This window comes from Podarcis cretensis (genome assembly GCF_951804945.1).
Source record: "Podarcis cretensis genome assembly, chromosome: 10".
Taxonomy (NCBI): domain Eukaryota; kingdom Metazoa; phylum Chordata; class Lepidosauria; order Squamata; family Lacertidae; genus Podarcis; species Podarcis cretensis.
In genome coordinates, this window is record NC_137179.1 from 1,205,128 (window position 1) to 1,222,943 (window position 17,816).

Here is a 17,816-nt window from a genome sequence, read left to right on the forward strand (position 1 = left end):
AGTTCTTTGAGATCTTGATTGTCTTCTGTCTGGGATCATCAGGGTTGGCATGGGCAGGGCTCCTGTGTATGTGCTGAGACAGTGAAGGGATTATGGCTGACCAGGACTAAGTCACCCCCCTTTCTTAGTTCTTGTCATATGGAGTAAAATAAAAATGGAACAGTGCAAATCCAATGTATGGTTGATTTTCTATGAATTTATAACAGAAATGTGGCGTTATGAATTTATAACAGAAATGTGGCGTATGTAGTGTGTGAGTGTGAAGTTTATACAAACAGAATGATTGGGGTGGGGGGGTTCCTGCTACAGGTTCGAGTCCTATGCTCCAGAGAATCATAGAATCATAGAATCATAGAGCTGGAAGAGACCACAAGGGCCATCGAGTCCAACCCCCTGCCAAGCAGGAAACACCATCAGAGCACTCCTGACATATGGTTGTCAAGCCTCTGCTTAAAGACCTCCAAAGAAGGAGACTCCACCACACTCCTTGGCAGCAAATTCCACTGTCAAACAGCTCTTACTGTCAGGAAGTTCTTCCTAATGTTTAGGTGGAATCTTCTTTCTTGTAGTTTGGATCCATTGCTCCGTGTCCGCTTCTCTGGAGCAGCAGAAAACAACCTTTCTCCTCCTCCATGTGACATCCTTTTATATATTTGAACATGGCTATCATATCACCCCTTAACCTCCTCTTCTCCAGGCTAAACATGCCCAGCTCTCTTAGCCGTTCCTCATAAGGCATCGTTTCCAGGCCTTTGACCATTTTGGTTGCCCTCCTCTGGACACATTCCAGTTTGTCAGTGTCAGTGTTCCAGTTTGTCAGAAGAAAACAAGCTTACTCCATCTTCCATGGGACAGCCCTTCGGATATTGGAAGGTGGCTCTCATTTCTCCTCTCAGCCTCCTCTTTTCCGGGCTAAACACCCCCCAACTCCCTCGACTGTTCCTCACAAGGAGTGGTTTCTAGACCCTCAATCATCCTGGTCCCCCTCCTCCTTCCACACACTTGATCATGACTCTAGACAGAAGAAGGCTCCTTTCTCCAAATGGAGACAATGGCGCCAGTGGTTGCTATTTGTGCTCAATAAACAAAGGCACCAGGCCACTTTATGCAGATTTTGGTCTGCCCAGGCAGACGATATTTTTTTGTGCCTGTACTGCAGGAAGCTTGTTTTCTGCTGCTCCAGAAGGTAAGATCCTAAACCAGCCTTTCTCAACCTGGGGGTCCCCAGATGTTGTTGAACTACAACTCCCATCACCCCTAGAGCTCTAGGGATGATGGGAGTTGTAGTCCAACAACATCTGGGGACCCACAGGTTGAGAACCGCTGTCCTAAACCAATGGCTTCAAGCTCTGACTGGAAGGGGATTCCGACTTTAACATCTGGATGACCCTCAGGAATCCCTTCCAACTCCATAATTCATGGGTAGGCAAACTAAGGTCCACGGGCCGGATCAGGCCCAATTGCCTTCTGGATCCGGCCCGCAGACTGTCCGGGAATTGCTGTGTGGATTGCCAGCGCGTTCTTTCCCTCTCCCTCGCACGGCAGTGCTGGTGCCTCTTCCCTCCCTCCTCCTGGCTTCTCCCTGCCCTGCCTAGAGGAGGAAGGGGGCTGGGCTTTGTTGGTGACAGCAGCAGCCACGGTCAAGTTGCCACCATTTTAAGCAGCCCCTCTCTGGAGCCCTTTCACATGCCACTCATCGTCCCTCTGTCACCGCCACCAGCCCCTGCTGCTCACAAGACACAGGTAAGCAGCCACTGGGGCTCATGGTGTTCTTGTATCCCCCCAATATATAGTCCGGCCCCCCACAAGGTCTGAGGGACAGTGGACCGGCCCCTGCTGAAAAGGTTTGCTGACCCCTGCCATAATTCTATGGTTCTTTGATTGCAGGATTCTGGTGCTTGGGCCATCCGAATCGCTTGTCAGGATCACAAACGGTGGCGCCGAAACCTTTATGAGCGACAGCGTGCCAGACTGTCACTTGCGCTCACGACAAAACAAGGGCGAGAGGAAACCCGTTTGCCAGAAGATGGTGTCACCAGAGCAGGATGAGCTGAAACAGCTGCTGGTGCCGAGAAGACTTTTGGAAAGCAGAAAGAGTTCAGGGGAGGGCGGGAGGCTCAGGGCGGAAAGAGGGGAGGAGGCGGTCCCAGGCTGAATCGTAACTTCTCCAGTTTAAAAAGGAACCACAGGGAGTGGAGCTGTGGAAGACAGAGAGTCATGGACCTTGGAGGAGCATCACTGCCAATCAGAGCAGATGATGAAGGGCTGGAGGGACCATAAGAGACATGTGCGTCACCTTGCCCCCGTGATTGAGAGAGCCCAGGGGTTCACGACTAAAGAACTGTGGCAAGAGAAACTGATGGACTATGCAGAATTGGTGAAACTGACACATAAACTGCGTGACAAGGACAACTGTGACTTTAAAGAAGAATGGGAACCTTTCACAAAGTACTTAAAGAAACAACAAAACGAACTGGACTCCTTGGCAGGTTTTGAACAAACATACACAAATTTATTACTAACAACCTATAGATAGATAAATTAAGGTTCTTTACAATTTTATAATGTGCAGAGAATTGCATGTATTGAGAAACCAGAGAGAGGAGCTGAGGGACGTGGGGGGGAGGGGAGGGTTGGTTCTTTCTCGGGAGGGGGGAGGGGAAAAATGGGGGGAGGACTAAGGATGATATGTCTTTTGATAAAATGTTATGTTGAAATTGCTAATAAAAGCTTTATAAAAGAGAGAGTGAGTCCAGGGGTGCTAGAGACACCAGCTACAGAAGTTTGGGGGGGGGGGTCTGGCCCTCTGATTTGGAATTGGGGGGCCTTGGCTCCCATAGGCTGGATTGAGAAGGTGATTGGGCTGCATCTGGCCCATGGGCCTTAGGTTGCCTACCTCTGGTTTAGGGCTTTCATAGTCAGCACCAACACTTTGAATTGTGCTCAGAAACATACTTGGAGCCAATGCAGGTCTTTCAATACCAGTGTTATGTGGTCCTGGCGGCTGCTCCCAGTCCCCAGTCTAGCTGCCGCATTCTAGATTAATTGTAGTTTCCAAGTCACCTTCAAAGGCAGCCCCACATAGAGCGCATTGCAGCAGTCCGAGCTACTCATCATTGCCGCAATCCCCAGGCTCTGGGCCTTCTTCCCTTGGGGATTCCCCACCTGCTATCTCTCACCATCCCTCTGGCATGTCTAGAGTCTGTGCAAACCTTTTTGCAGCCTTCCCACCTGCCCGCTATACCAGGGAATGCTGCTGTTAGCTAGTTCCTAGCTGTGTGCCAAGGAGACGGGTTTGAAAGCCTGCCAAAGCGACCCAGGGCCTGGTTGCTCCGCTCCTTCGACAGCAGATGTCTGGCTGGTCTCCCAACAGCCTGGCGAGGCGGTCTTGGTGCCAGGCCCTGGCAAAAGTGCCATGCCCTGTGGACTGACTCCTGCCCTCTGCTGCAGGTCCTTCTCCGCAGTGTGAACGGGCCTTTTCCTTCTGGCACCCACTCCTGAAAGGCCTTGTGGATGTTTCACAGCAGAGCTGGAAACGAGCCTCACCACTGCCAGGAGCCGAGGGCTTCCTTCAGGGGGCGGGGGGGGGGGAGAGACCAAGAGAGGTTTCCACATGGATGGAGGAGGAAGCATCTTTGGGGAAGCCGAGCATGAGAATCGGGCCGCAGGGAGGGAGACTGCCTGAGCCCAGCCAGCACAATGTGACTGTGCAGAGAGAACGCTCCAACTGGGTGCTAGCAAGGAGCTCAAGGGAAGGGGCTGTTTCGGGGGGGGGGATGGGTGCCTCTCCCAGGCCCCCTCATCCAGCTCTCCCCATTGAGCAAAGCAGCCCAATGCCTGCTGGAGGGCTGTGGGGAGGCAAGTTGCAGCCTGCTCTGGACTCCAGGCCTTTGCTGACCCAGAAGAAGAAGCCCCATTAAGGAGCTGGCAGGGAAGTGGCACCGTTTACACAGCAGGGGTGTCAATTCTGGATGCAAAGGGATGTGTGAGTGGCCAAGAGCAGCTTGATTTGAAGCCGAGGCTCCCAATTTGCTGTTTCTTTCGTGAGATGTATTTCACTGCTTTTCCACATGTAGCAAATGTAATTTGAAATACAATAGGCAAGCACAATAGCAGGCTAGCCCGTCATGTCTTGGGGGAAGGCGTGACAGCGCTGCTTAGAACAAGTTTACGATGCATATTAAAGACTCCAGTCCAATAAGTCTCTCCAGATGTTCCTGCAGGTCTTGGAAAAGGGGGGTTGTCTCAATTGATCACCTCGTCTCTCCTGCAGGAGATGAATGGCTGCCAGGTGTTATGAAAGGATAAAGGACTCATCTTGCCACCCAGTTTTCAAAACCAGCTCCTTCCCATGTCCTTTTCATTTCACTCTCACACAAACCTTCTCTCAATCTTCCTGCTTTTCTCTGCATCCCAATTTCCCCCCCCCCCCATCAGTCCCTTTTGAGCTGAGGTGATGCTTCCATGCAAGAGCTGAGCTGAGCTCAGACAGACAGAGCTATGGATGAACCCCACCCCGCCCCCACCGCCATCTTTGCAACTCATTTGAATGCTAATTAAAATAGCTTTCCTAAATTTCGACTGCTCAATGGCTCAGATCGAGGGCTTGGGATCTGAGCTCCCAGCTGCTGCGGGTTCTGCTTGTTTTGCGGGCAGCAAAAGCAGTGGTGCTGGGCACAATCTGTAACCCGGGAAGGGAGAAAATTTGGAGGCCGGCTCAGCATTCCGCATTCTGATAATCCGGAAGCTGCAGAGAGTCCCAAATGCTGCAACACAATTGCTGACTGGAGCGAGGCCTTGTCAGCATAGCACACCAAGATGTTTCTCATAGCATACGCAAGAAGGTGCTGATAGCATCTCAGTAGGTTGATAAGTTTAAAAGTAGAGAAGTAAAAAAAAAAGAAAGGAAAAATTACTTCCCTGGGTAGCAATCAACGCTAATTGCAGTCCTGTTATTTGCGGAGTTCCGAAGCCTGCTTGCTAAGCCGTCACCCACAGAACACCTTGGCTACTCAGTGATCTGAACTGGTAGCCAAATTGCTACTGGACCAAGTTCAAGGTGTTGCTATCAGGATACAAAGTCCTTAACAACCTGGGACCAGTTTACCACAGATATGCCCTCTGCTGCAGGGGACATCTAATGCCCATTCCGCCTTCATAAGAACTCCATCATTGAGTGGGGCAACAGCCACACTTTGGAACTATTGATACGGCGCTGTGCTCTGTTTGGCACCTGCTAAAAATGTTTCTGTTTAGTTGAGTCCACCCAGACATGTCGATGTATTTGTTTTTAGTTCCTTGCTGGGTTTATCTATTGAATGTTTTAAGGATTCGTTTTCACAGGTAACTTTATTGTTTTATTCTCTTTGTAAACTGCTTTGAGGTCTGTTTGTTTTTTAACACTTTAACAATTTAACGGTGTATAATTATCAAATGAATGAACAAATCCCTTCCTTGCTGTCCCCTCACCTTTTCTTAATGCCAAGTTTCCATTCCTTTGGAGTGAGCTTGAAAACAGGTCAACAGCAGTCAGATTTCCCCCTGCTTTGGTGCAGAGGAAGATTGGGCGCTTGAAATGGAGAGCAGTCCAATTTATTTTGATCAAAACACTCGCGTGTTTGGCATATTTGTTTTTTTAATTCTCCTTGTGGCGCCGAATTTGAATACATCACTGTAAGAGCCTGGGAAGGGCTGATGGATTAGGCCAAAGGAAGAAGCCCATCTCATCCAGCATGAGGGGCTGACCAGGTTGCCCCCCCCCCCGGAAACCCACAGGAGCTTTCCAGCAACTGATGTTGTTGTTGTTTAGTCGTTTAGTCGTGTCCGACTCTTCGTGACCCCATGGACCAGAGAACGCCAGGCACTCCTGTCCTCCACTGCCCCCCGCAGCTTGGTCAGACTCATGCTGGTCACCTCGAAAACACTATCCAACCATCTCGTCCTCTGTCGCCCCCTTCTCCTTGTGCCCTCCATCTTTCCCAACATCAGGGTCTTCTCCAGGGAGTCTTCTCTTCTCATGAGGTGGCCAAAGTACTGGAGCCTCAGCTTCACAATCTGTCCTTCCAGTGAGCACTCAGGGCTGATCTCCTTCAGAATGGAGAGGTTTGATCTTCTTGCAGTCCATGGGACTCTCAAGAGTCTCCTCCAGCACCACAACTCAAAAGCATCAATTCTTCGGCGATCAGCCCTCTTTATGGTCCAGCTCTCACTTCCATACATCACTACTGGGAAAACCATAGCTTTAACTATACGGACCTTTGTTGGCAAGGTGATGTCTCTACTTCTCAAGATGCTGTCTAGGCCTGTCATTGCCCTTCTCCCAAGAAGCAGGCGTCTTTTAATTTTGTGGCTGCTGTCACCATCTGCAGTGATCATGGAGCCCAAGAAAGTAAAATCTCTCACTGCCTCCATTTCTTCCCCTTCTATTTGCCAGGAGGTGATGGGACCAGTAGCCATGATCTTTGTTTTTTTGATGTTGAGCTTCAGACCATATTTTGCACTCTCCTCTTTCACCCTCAATAAAAGGTTCTTTAATTCCTCCTCACTTTCTGCCATCAAGGTTGTGTCATCTGCATATCTGAGGTTGTTGATATTTCTTCCGGCAATCTTAATTCCGGCTAGGGATTCATCCAGCCCAGCCTTTCGCATGATGAATTCTGCATATAAGTTAAATAAGCAGGGAGACAAAATGCAGCCTTGTCGTACTCCTTTCCCAATTTTGAACCAGTCAGTTGTTCCATATCCAGTTCTAACTGTAGCTTCTTGTCCCACATAGAGATTTCTCAGGAGACAGATGAGGTGATCAGGCACTCCCATTTCTTTAAGAACTTGCCATAGTTTGCCATGGTCGACACAGTCAAAGGCTTTTGCATAGTCAATGACCAGCAACTGATACTGTTAAGGAAAAATCTAGGTGTGAGGCTGCTCAGTCCCCCAGCTGGTCGGGCAGAGCCCACGGGTCCCTGCGGAATAAAGAAGGAGTCCAGCCACCAACCGGAGCAAATAGCTGTAGACCAAAGTTTATTGCACAACAGGTTCAAAGAGGAATTGAACCCCAAGGATGGGGTGACAAGAACTTTTAAAAGTTTCCCACCATATCCCAGAATACAGTTTGTACAGCATCATTGATACATCACTGACATGTCACAAAAGGGGAGGGCTAGACAGGGGTTACACTAGTTTAACCTTGGCAAACAGGTCCAGACAAGTCCTTGGTACAAGATTAGCATAAGCAGACATGGCAGGGCAAGACTCAGGTATAAGATGAGCCTAGGCAAAGACCTCTGAAGTCCCACCACCCAAAGTACAATAGAACTTCCTTTGCATGTCTGGCCCCTTGGCAAGTCTGGGGATGGGATTAGGCTTTTCTTGGCCAACAATCAGCTCAGCAATTGTCACCTCTGGAAACTTCCTGGAGTCCTTTTCAAGGGGAAAATAGCTTTGGGATGGAGGAAACTGGCAAAGGAGTTGATTTAATATGATTGTTAAAGCTAGGTAACTTCCCTGAGCTGTCAAGTTGAAAGGATACATTCAGGCATAAAATTTGTAACATTAACAACTTTAAAGGTGTGCCTCCCCTGGGTAATTTCCGTAACAGATACCCTGAAACTTTGCTGCTCCCATGGAGGAGGCAGAGCAGAGTTGCTGTGGTCAGCTGTGTTCATTCCGCCTTCCAGGCACTTCCATGAATCCTGTTAACTGAGGAATCCGAGGGCTTCCTTGGACAAAAAAACAAAGACACCAACCAGGACAATTTGGAGCAAAACAGCAGCCTGTAGGCTTGGCCTTTATTGGAAACTGTCGCAACAGGACTCCCACCCACAACATGATGAAGCAAGATGGAAGCCCAGAACAAAAGAAGACCCCAACTTTTATTAGTTACTAATCCCCCAAACTAATGGGACGCAGGTGGCGCTGTGGGTTAAAGCCTCAGCGCCTAGGGCTTGCCGATCGAAAGGTCGGCGGTTCGAATCCCTGCGGCGGGGTGCGCTCCCGCTGCTCGGTCCCAGCGCCTGCCAACCTAGCAGTTCGAAAGCACCTCCGGGTGCAAGTAGATAAATAGGGACCGCTTACCAGCGGGAAGGTAAACGGCGTTTCCGTGTGCGGCTCTGGCTCTGGCTCTGGCTCTGGCCAGAGCAGCGATGTCACGCTGGCCACGTGACCCGGAAGTGTCTCCGGATAGCGCTGGCCCCTGGCCTCTTAAGTGAGATGGGCGCACAACCCCAGAGTCTGTCAAGACTGGCCCGTACGGGCAGGGGCACCTTTACCTTTACCTTTACCTTTAATCCCCCAAACTACTCCCCTAGAACTACATCACAACTACATCACTGATACATCACAAAAAGGAGGAGTTGAGGGAGGAGTTGTGGAGGTAACCTGAGTGTCCTGTCACCTGGCTGGTTCCCTTCTCTCCCCCTCCCCATGAGTCATTTCCAGAGGACAAAGGGGAGTTAGCAGTTTCCTGCCCCAAGAGGGAAGATCTGATCATTGCCCTTTGTTCCAGTCTATGTTGAATCCACTCCCATATGCAAGTCCCTTGTGTCCTTGATGGTCTTCTGTCTGGGACCATCAAGGTCATCATGCCAACTGGGTAGGGCTCCTGAGTAAGCTTAAGGGATTATGGCCATCCTGTATCAAACCATCCCCCTTTGATAGTCCTTTCTTCATGGAGCAAAATAAAAGTGGACCGGTGTAAATCCGATGTATGGTTGATTTACTATGAATTTATAACAGAAACGTCGAGTATGTCATGTGTGAGTGTGTGAGTGTCATGTTTGTACAAACTGAATGATGGGGGGGGGGGCGTTTCCTGCAACAATCCAGAGCTGCTGAGACTTCTGCGCTCAGCTCTGGGCCGGCCTTCCTGGGCCTCCTTCCACGGAGCCAGCGGTGGAGCTGGGCCTGGGAGGGGACATCCATTCTCCCTCAGAGCTAACCAGGGATATTTGCGGAATAAACCGAGGAGCAATTATTGGTCTCCAAGATTTGATTATCCCATTAGAGACCCATTCTCCACGTCCGGCTGCCTCGATCAATCTCGCCGCAGTGGCATTTAGGGAAATGAAACCCCAGAAGCTACCTGGAAGAAGAGGCTCCGTGACGAGCGAGAGAGAGAGGGAGAGAGAGAGGGAAGGAGTTTCTAGGCTGGGCGAGAAGGAGCCGTGTCAAGACTCTCCTCCTCCTCCTCTTCCACAGCTCTGTGGTTTTGGCAAAGGAACCTGGCACTGGATATCGCAATAGGGATCTGTATCTCCTGAGAGGAGCTCCCGCCACAATCTGCTGAGCATCCTGTCAAAGCAATTCATTACCTAAATGGAAGCGGCTGACTCTTCCACACATCTAAGCTAGGAGGGGTTGCTAATAACCTGGAAGGCAGAATCGACTGCAATTCAAGATTGTGGGAATGTTGTAGATACTAGGAGAGGATATAGATTCAGGTAGGCAGCCGTGATGGTCTGACGCAGTCGAAATAAATAAATAAAAAATTTGCCCAGTAGCATCTTAGAGACCAACTAAGTTTGTTCTGGGTCTAAGCTTTCGTGTGCATGCACACTTCTTCAGATACACTGGAACAGAAGTCACCAGACCCTTATATATAGGGGGAGGGTGGGGTGAGGTTTTTCTCAGAAGGCTGGTAGGAGATGGGGGATTGACTCAATGGGTACGGTCAATCTGTTGGCGACTCCTAACGACTGCAATTAGTCCTACAGGAAAAAGCAAGGGATAGTATGCAGATGATTAGCATATGTAATGAGACAGGAATCCAGTATCTCTATTCAGACCAGGTCTCTCCATAGTTTTCAGTTTAGTAATAAGTTGTGATTCAGCAACTTCTCTTCCAAGTCTATTTCTGAAATTCTTTTGTAATAAGACAGCTGCTTTGAGATGCTGCACTGAGTGTCCTGGGAGATTGATGTGTTCTCCTACTGGCTTCTCTGTCTTGTGGTTCCTGATGTCAGATTTATGTCCATTTATCCTTTGGCGTAGGGTTTGGCCTGTTTGTTCAATATAGGAGAGGATATATTGATTTAATAGTATCCTTCCTCTCTCACGCTTGTGATTCAGCAGCTGAGTGCATTCCCCAATATATAGCAGGAGACTAGTTGGTAGATTCGTCTGAATCTCTTTACTTACAAACAGTCCAATCTGGCTTTCTTCAGATTGGAGTATATATCTGGTACGACCCCTTTCATCCCTCCTAAAAAGAATACAGTGGTACCTCTGGTTGCGAACGGGAGCCCACAGTGTGATGCAGCAGCGGGAAAAAGCTAATGCTATTCTAGGCTGCATCAACAGAAGTCTACTGTCCAGATCGAGGGAAGTAATAAAGGTAAAGGTAAAGGGAGCCCTGACCATTAGGTCCAGTCGTGGCCGACTCTGGGGTTGTGGCGCTCATCTCGCTTTACTGGCCGAGGGAGCTGGCATACAGCTTCCGGGTCATGTGGCCAGCAGGACTAAGCCGCTTCTGGCGAACCAGAGCAGCGCACAGAAATGCCGTTTCCCTTCCCGCCGGAGCCGTTACCTACTTGCACTTTGACGTGCTTTCGAACTGCTAGGTTGGCAGGAGCAGGGACCGAGCAACGGGAGCTCACCCCGCCGTCGCGGGGATTCAAACCGCCGACCTTCTGATTGGCAAGTCCTAGGCTCTGTGGTTTAACCCACCGCGCCACACGCGTCCCTAAGGGAAGTAATAGTCCCACTCTATTCTGCCTTGGTCAGACCACAGCTGGAGTATTGGCCCATCTAATCCAGGTTCCTGTTCTCACAGTGACCAACCAGATGCCCATGTTTGGAAACCTGGAAGCAGGATCCGAGCACAAGAGCAGCGTCCCCATCCTGTGGTTTCCAGTGACTGATATTCAAGGCTCGTCCAGACTCCCCGTGTTTCCAGGCACAGTTCTGCACTTTGAAGTGCCATGCCTGAGCAATTTAATTTTACCCTGACATCTTCCCAGCAAAAACCCGCTCTTTTCTGCCAAATTGCTGTTTGTTCTGATTCAGCGCTAAGGAGTGGGTTTTCATGGGCAAAGCGCCAAGGCAAAAAATAATAATTGATCAGACACAGGCGATTTATAGCACAGGCCTGTGCCTGGAAATAAATAAATAAATAAATAAATAAATAAATAAATAAATAAATAAATATCTGCCCATCTGACTGGGTTTCCAAAAGAATACAGTGGTACCTCGGGTTAAGAACTTAATTCGTTCCGGAGGTCCGTTCTTAACCTGAAACTGTTCTTAACCTGAAGCACCACTTTAGCTAATGGGGCCTCCTGCTGCCACCGCACGATTTCTGTTCTCATCCTGAAGCAAAGTTTAACCCGAGGTACTATTTCTGGGTTTGCAGAGTCTGTAACCTGAAGCGTCTGTATCCCGAAGTACCACTGTATTAAAAACACAATAAAAAACCAACCATTAAAAAGCTTCCCTGTACAGGGCTGCCTTCCAATGTCTTCTAAAAGTCCACTCTTTATTTCCTTGACATCTGATGGGAGCGTGTTCCACAGGGTGGGTGCCACTACCGAGAAGGCCCTCTGCCTGCTTCCCTGTAACTTGGCTTCTTGCAGTGAGGGAACCGCCAGAAGGCCCTCCGAGCTGGACCTCAGTGTCCAGGCTGAACGATGGGGGTGGAGATGCTCCTTCAGGTACACTGGACTGAGTCCATTTAGGGCAAGGGTGAGTGTGGTTGAGCCCCCAGAAGCATTGCCGCCTCTGACATTGGAGGCAGTGAGTAGCCATCCTGGCTAGTAGCTCTTGAAAGCCCTCTCCTATTCCTTGAATTTCCCATTCTTCTTTTAAAACCAACCAAGTTGGTGGCCATCCCTTTCTCTCGTGGGAGGGAGTTCCACAGTTTAACTCTGTCCTGCATGAAGAAGGCGGAGGCTCCTCCACAGCAAAAGGGGCAGATTCTTTCCACACTCTTTGATGCGATGGAGTCACAGTAGCCGTGGACTCAACTCCTTCTTCTTCTTCTTCGGCGATCCCTCCTAGCCGAGTAAGATTGTCTTCCATGAACACTGTTTTAACAGTGAGTCCGTAAGTGACTGTGGAGGCCAACTCTGGATCCACACGTCCTTCCACAGTGGTGACATAGGTTTCCGGGCGGGAGTTGATCCCGGTGTGGATTTGCCAAGCGTGCCTTCCTCCCAGCACGTTTCTCCCTTGCGTCCTGAGTTTGAGTGTCTTCAAAGCCCAGGACACCTTTGATAAAGGCTGTTCTCCAATTGGAGCTCTTGCAGGCCAGTGTTTCCCAGTTGTCAGTGTTTATACTAAATATTTTTAGATTTGCCTTGAGACAGTCTTTAAACCCCTTTTGTTGACCACCAGCATTACGCTTTCCATTTTTAAGTTCGGAATAGAGGAGTTGCTTTGGAAGACGATCATCAGGCATCCGCACAGCATGACCCCAACAAAGTTGATGTCGAAGAATCATTGCTTCAACACTGGTGATCTTTGCTTTTACTTTGCCTGTCTTCCATCCCCCTTTGAACCTCCCCAGCACTCACCCCCTCTGCCCCTGCTCTCCACTCGGTGCCTCTGAAGTGAGGATGGCACCATCTGCTGCTCACTTGGGATGCTCCTGCCACAATATTAAAGGCAATTATTAGTCTCTCGGGTTCAAAAAGGCTCTATAATTGTCTTTCTCTTTTCCCGGCTCACATTCTGGACCTGGCACAAGAGTGACACCCAGTGGTCAGAGGAGGGAATTACGAGTGAATGTATCCGACTCAAAGCATTTGATGGAATCATGGAATGGTAGCGTTGGAAGGAACTGATCAACATGAGGTCCAACCCCCTGCAATGTATGGGTCACAGTTTTGGAATCTTGGCAGGAGGGCCACCAGCTCCCAAGGGCGTCCACTCCGTCCTCGTAAAGCACTTATTCTCAGAAAGATGCAGCTCACCAGGCCCTGGAGATCTGAATTCATTTAAAGTATCCAGGTGTTCGCTTACCACCTCTTTTGCTATCTTGGGCTGCAGCTCCCTCCTTGCACAATTTATTCTGTTATCACCAGGTTGGGCATCGCTTTCCTTTTGGGTGAAGACGGAGGCAAAGTAGGGGTTGAGGAGTTCCGCCTTTTCTCCATCACCCAATAGCATTTCTCCGTCTTCCCCACGCAGAGGACCTTCCACCTGCTTGTTCTTCCACTAACTTAGGACATAGCCAAAGAAACCTCTTTTATTATTTTTAACCTCTCTTGCCAGCCTGAGCTCATTCTGAGCTTTAGCCAGTGGCGAAGCTCTCTGCTCCGGCACCGGGAGTGGCGTACACCTGGGGGCGTGGGGCGTGTCCCAGGGGGCGTGGTGTGCATTGGAGGGTGCGTAGCGAGTGGTGCACATCCCAGGGCAGGGGCAGTGAGTGGCGAGCATCTGGGGGGGGCGGGGGGCATGGCACCCCCCTGAGATGGTACCTGGGGTGGACTGCTCCTCCTGTCCCCACCTACATCCACCAGTGGCTTTAACCAGCCTGACTTTCCCCCTGGGACTGTTGGCTACTCAGGTCTCCTCCTCCTTAGTGATTTCCTCTTTCTTCCATTTCTTCCACATGCTCTTCTTAACTCTCAGCTCATCTGCAAGCTCCTTATGCAGCCACACCGGTTTCCTTAGATGCCTCCCACTTTTCTTCCTTGTTGGTACTGTCTGCATTTGGGCCTTCAATATTCTCCTTTTACAAACTCCCATCCTCCTTGGACTCCCTTCTCTTTGAGTATTTCTGACCCTGGGATCTCACCCAGGAGCTCCTTCAGCTTTTCTTAAAGTCCAGAGTGTGTGTCTGGCTACACTCAGCTTTCCCTTGCCTCTGTATCCTAAAACTCAGGAAGACATGATCACCTCCTCACCTGTTTTCTGATACTTCCACTTTGTCAGTCAGTTCCTCCCTGTTGATGAGGACCAGGTCCAAGATAGATGACCCCCTTGTTGGCTCTCCCACCTTCTGGGAAATGAAATTGTCTGTGAGACAATGGAGGACTTTGTTGGACCTTGCATTCCCGGCAGAGTTTGAGTCCCAACAGATATCAGGGAAGTCGAAGTCCCCCATGATTACCATATCTCTCCTTTTTTAATGTTTGGTAATCTGCTCATCCAAGTCTTTAAAATTAAAACAAAATAATTGTCCCAGTCTTGGGGCAACTCTGCTGGTCCAGTTGATGGTCCAGTCCCTTGGCTCTTCTGTGCTTCCCACTCATTTATAATGTTTAGGAATCATTCTTATTTCAGGATTTCAGGATCTCAATCTAAGATAAGCAGTGGGGGAAACCACAAACCATTTGGTCAATAAAAAGGAAATCCACCAGTTATTTCTCCTTGGAGGAAACATTTACAATAGAAAACGGTAAGTTGATGCCAAATGATGAATCACAGCTGATGGTTTCTTTTGCCAGTTGGATTGACTGACTCGGCCTGCTCTCTGTCAATCTGTTTCCCAGTCCTTATTTCATTTCTGGCTTAGGGCTTAGCCACACTTCCTCTTTTCCCGCTGCTTTCCCCCCAGGAAAACTGCTCCTTGGCAGTCAATTGGAGCAAACAGCAGTTCAGGTTTTCTCTAGGCTGACATTTGCTCCAATTTGGCACTAAAGAGCAGGTTTTCCCTGGGAAAGGAGCAGGGCAAGGGGGAAACTGCTCAGACCCATGGCTTGAAACTGCAGAACCAGAGGGACAAGCCCTAAATCATGGGAGCAGATGTCCATATGGTCTTACTACAGTCTGGGGGTGTGGGACCAGATCAGACCCTTATCTCCCCTGCCCCACCGGGCCAAGCCAACCTCCTGTCATTCACAATGATCTCAAGTGAGCATTTTAGCCTTTTCAGAGCACAGTTCATCATTAAATAATAGAACTTGCCCCTGCTGGAAGAAGTGGGGGCCGTCAACTTAGATGGCTTTGATCATGGGGGTCTTAGCAGACCACAAGCTGAATGTGAGTCAACAGTGTGAGGCAGCAGCCTGAAAAGGGAATGCTATTCTAGGCAGCATCAACAGAAGACTAGTGGCCAGATCCAGGGAAGTCATAGTCCTGCTCTCTTCTGCCTTGGTCAGACCACGTCTGGAGTCCAGTGTCCAGTTCTGAACACCACAGTTTAAGAAGGATGTTGACAAGCTGGAAAGAGAGCAGAGGAGGGCAACCAAGATGGTCAAGGGTCTGGAATCCAGGCCATATGAGGAATGCTTGAAGGAGCTAGGTATATTTAGCCTGGATAAGAGGAGACTGAGAGGTGACATGAGAACTGTCTTCCAATATCTGAAGGGCTGTCACACGGAAGGTGGAGCAAGCATGTTTTCTGCCATGCCAGAGGACAGGACCCGAAGCAATGAATTCAAGCAGCATAAAAGAGATTCTGACTAAACGTTAAGATGAACGTTCTGGTGGTAAGAATCATTCAACAGTTGAATGAACTCCCTCGGAAGGTGGTGGACTTCCCTTCTGTCAGTGTTTGTAAAAAGCAAAAAAAAAAGAAGGAAAGGGTTCTGACCTCCCTTTGCTCTTCAGCCTGGTCCTCGGACCCTTGTCTGCATAAAAGAGTCCAACTGGATGGTCCTGGCTGGCACTCACCGACTTCTAGCTGCTGCCTCTGTTGACCCTCAGGTCCCGCCTGGCTCTGCAACTGGTGTAGCCACTCTGTGAGTCACCTACTGTGGTCCTCTAGCAGTTCAAACTGTTCCAGTAGCCGACGCTGAGTGCTTTCTTGATCCTCAGATCCTAGCCGCTCCAGCGTCACTGCAGACAGTTACAGCTTGCCACCAACTGCTCCCACGCACAGCCACTGGCTCCGTACACCACCAGGACTCACCAGCTCCCTGCTGAGATGCTGTCAGTCATTTTGCACTCTGCACATGCTCAGAAACACTGGGCCCATAACCTGTCAGTGTTTGTAAAAAGCAAAAAAAAAAAAAGAAGAAGAAGAAGAAGAAGAAGAAGAAGAAGGAAAGGGTTCTGACCTCCCTTTGCTCTTCAGCCTGGTCCTCGGACCCTTGTCTGCATAAAAGAGTCCACGAGAATATCCTTGCAGAGTTTTATTCTTAAAAGTCTTTGTGCAAAACACGACTGAATAACTATACACACCAGCACGCACTAACCAACCAACCAACCCAAACACCAGCCTCAGCACCAAACTAACATTTCTCACTATATATATACAACCTGCTGCAAGCCGCTCAGTCATGCTGACCCAGCTTTATTTGCATTAAAGAAACAGTGGCCATTTTAGCCGTGACACCTTCCATAGAGGTTTTTAAGCAGAGGTTGTGTTATGCATTAGAGCTTGGATCCTAGAACAATAGGCAAGTAGGATCCTAGAATGCAACAACTGATTGGCTTGCAGGAGGAGACCAATCAGGCTCCAGGAGGAAGTTAATCAGCCTAATAGGCTGGTAGGATGGTAGAATGCAACAACTGATTGGCACAATGAGTCCCGTCCAATCAGGCTCCAGGAGGGAAGCAGAATCAGCCAATCAGACGGGACTCATTGTGTAAATAATGTATATAAAAGCCTGAGGTTGGGGGGTGGGGTGATTAAATCACTGTTTTACAAGCTGCAATAAAGAGCATAGAATCACTACAGGACTCCGAGTATATTTCAGGTTGTGTGGTCATCTGTCAGGGATGCTTTAGTTGTGATACCTGCATTGCAGGGGTTGGACCAGATGACGATTCAGGTGCCTTCTAATCCTATGATTCATTGGAGGTTTTTAAGCAGAGGTTGGGTGGCCACCTGTTGGGGGTTCCTGAGCTGTGATTCCTGCATTGCAGGCAGACTAGATGAGCCTTGGGGGTCCCTTCCAGCAACAATTCTACGGTTCTAGAAACACCTGACTGGGGCCTGCAGGACCTGGGCTGGCTTAGGAGGTCTTTCAGCTCTCTTTCTTCCAAGCATATTAGCCAGGCTCAGAAATAGCATCTTTGAGAATCTTGGCAAGCAGACGCTCATCCAAAAAGATAGAAGAGGCGCCCGTAATCACCACCGGCCTCCCTTGCCAAGTGCCTCCTTCAAGCTCTGTTGCACAGTCATTTTCTAACGGCAGGATAACGACCTGCTAATTATCAAATTGCAGCCGAGAGGGGGCAACAGGAAGCGTCCTGCTTGTTTATGTCTAATACCGGACTGACACAGAGATCCATCAGGCGAGAGCTCTTCCTCAGCCATATTACAGAGATGTAATTGCTAGAACGATGCACAGTTTGTCCTGGAGCTCCCCAGAACGATTAAGGGTCCTCTGGCTGATTTCACAACACGGAAGGAAAGAGACTGCCTCCCCGCCACCCCCTGCAAATGGTTCCCAGGAAGGAGGAAGTCTCTGCCCAGAGAGTTGCGGGCAAAAGTAACCATTTCCCCTTCTTGTTTTTGCACAGGGCCAAGCGGGGCATGCAAGCCTATGTAGGGGAGACTTTGAACACACACGCAACTGCTCTTGCATTTCCCTGGGATGGAGAGGGGAAGGGCTCACTCACCTGCCTGCTGTGGACATGGTCATCTGCCCTGCGTGATTCAAAAGCTGGTTCTGAGCTCTTCTCTTGGCGTGAGTGACAAGCTGCCTTGTTGTAAACAAAATCTGTCCTACTTCCCTTATGGGGTACCCAAGAGCCCGTATAGAGTCCTTAAGTGGGTTCTCTATTGGCAGGAATGTATGTGGCAGCAAAGTTGGCATCTGGGTTTATTGCAGGCTCTGGTGCCAGTGTCCGTGTTAAGTCTGGTTGTAGTATTATTGTGGGTTAGGAGTTGTTTAAGATTGGGTGGCTGTCTGTAGGCAATGAAAGGTCTTCCTCCCAGAGCTTGAGAAAGAGAACTGTCATTGTCCAGGAGAGGTTGTAGATCTCTG

The 17,816-nt window shown here is 49.3% G+C and overlaps 2 long non-coding RNA genes across 2 annotated transcripts in view; one reads left to right on the forward strand and one right to left on the reverse strand.

Moving 5' to 3' along the window:
* Positions 1 to 2,618, forward strand: part of LOC307225369 — a 34,542-nt gene extending 31,924 nt beyond the window's left edge. The window contains exon 3 of the long non-coding RNA XR_013842940.1: positions 1,888 to 2,618. This is a non-coding gene — a long non-coding RNA (uncharacterized lncRNA). The remainder of the gene's footprint in view (positions 1 to 1,887) is intronic.
* LOC307225316 overlaps positions 1 to 17,816 on the reverse strand; it is a 110,113-nt gene that overhangs the window by 71,413 nt on the left and 20,884 nt on the right. The gene's annotated exons all lie outside the window — the stretch shown is intronic.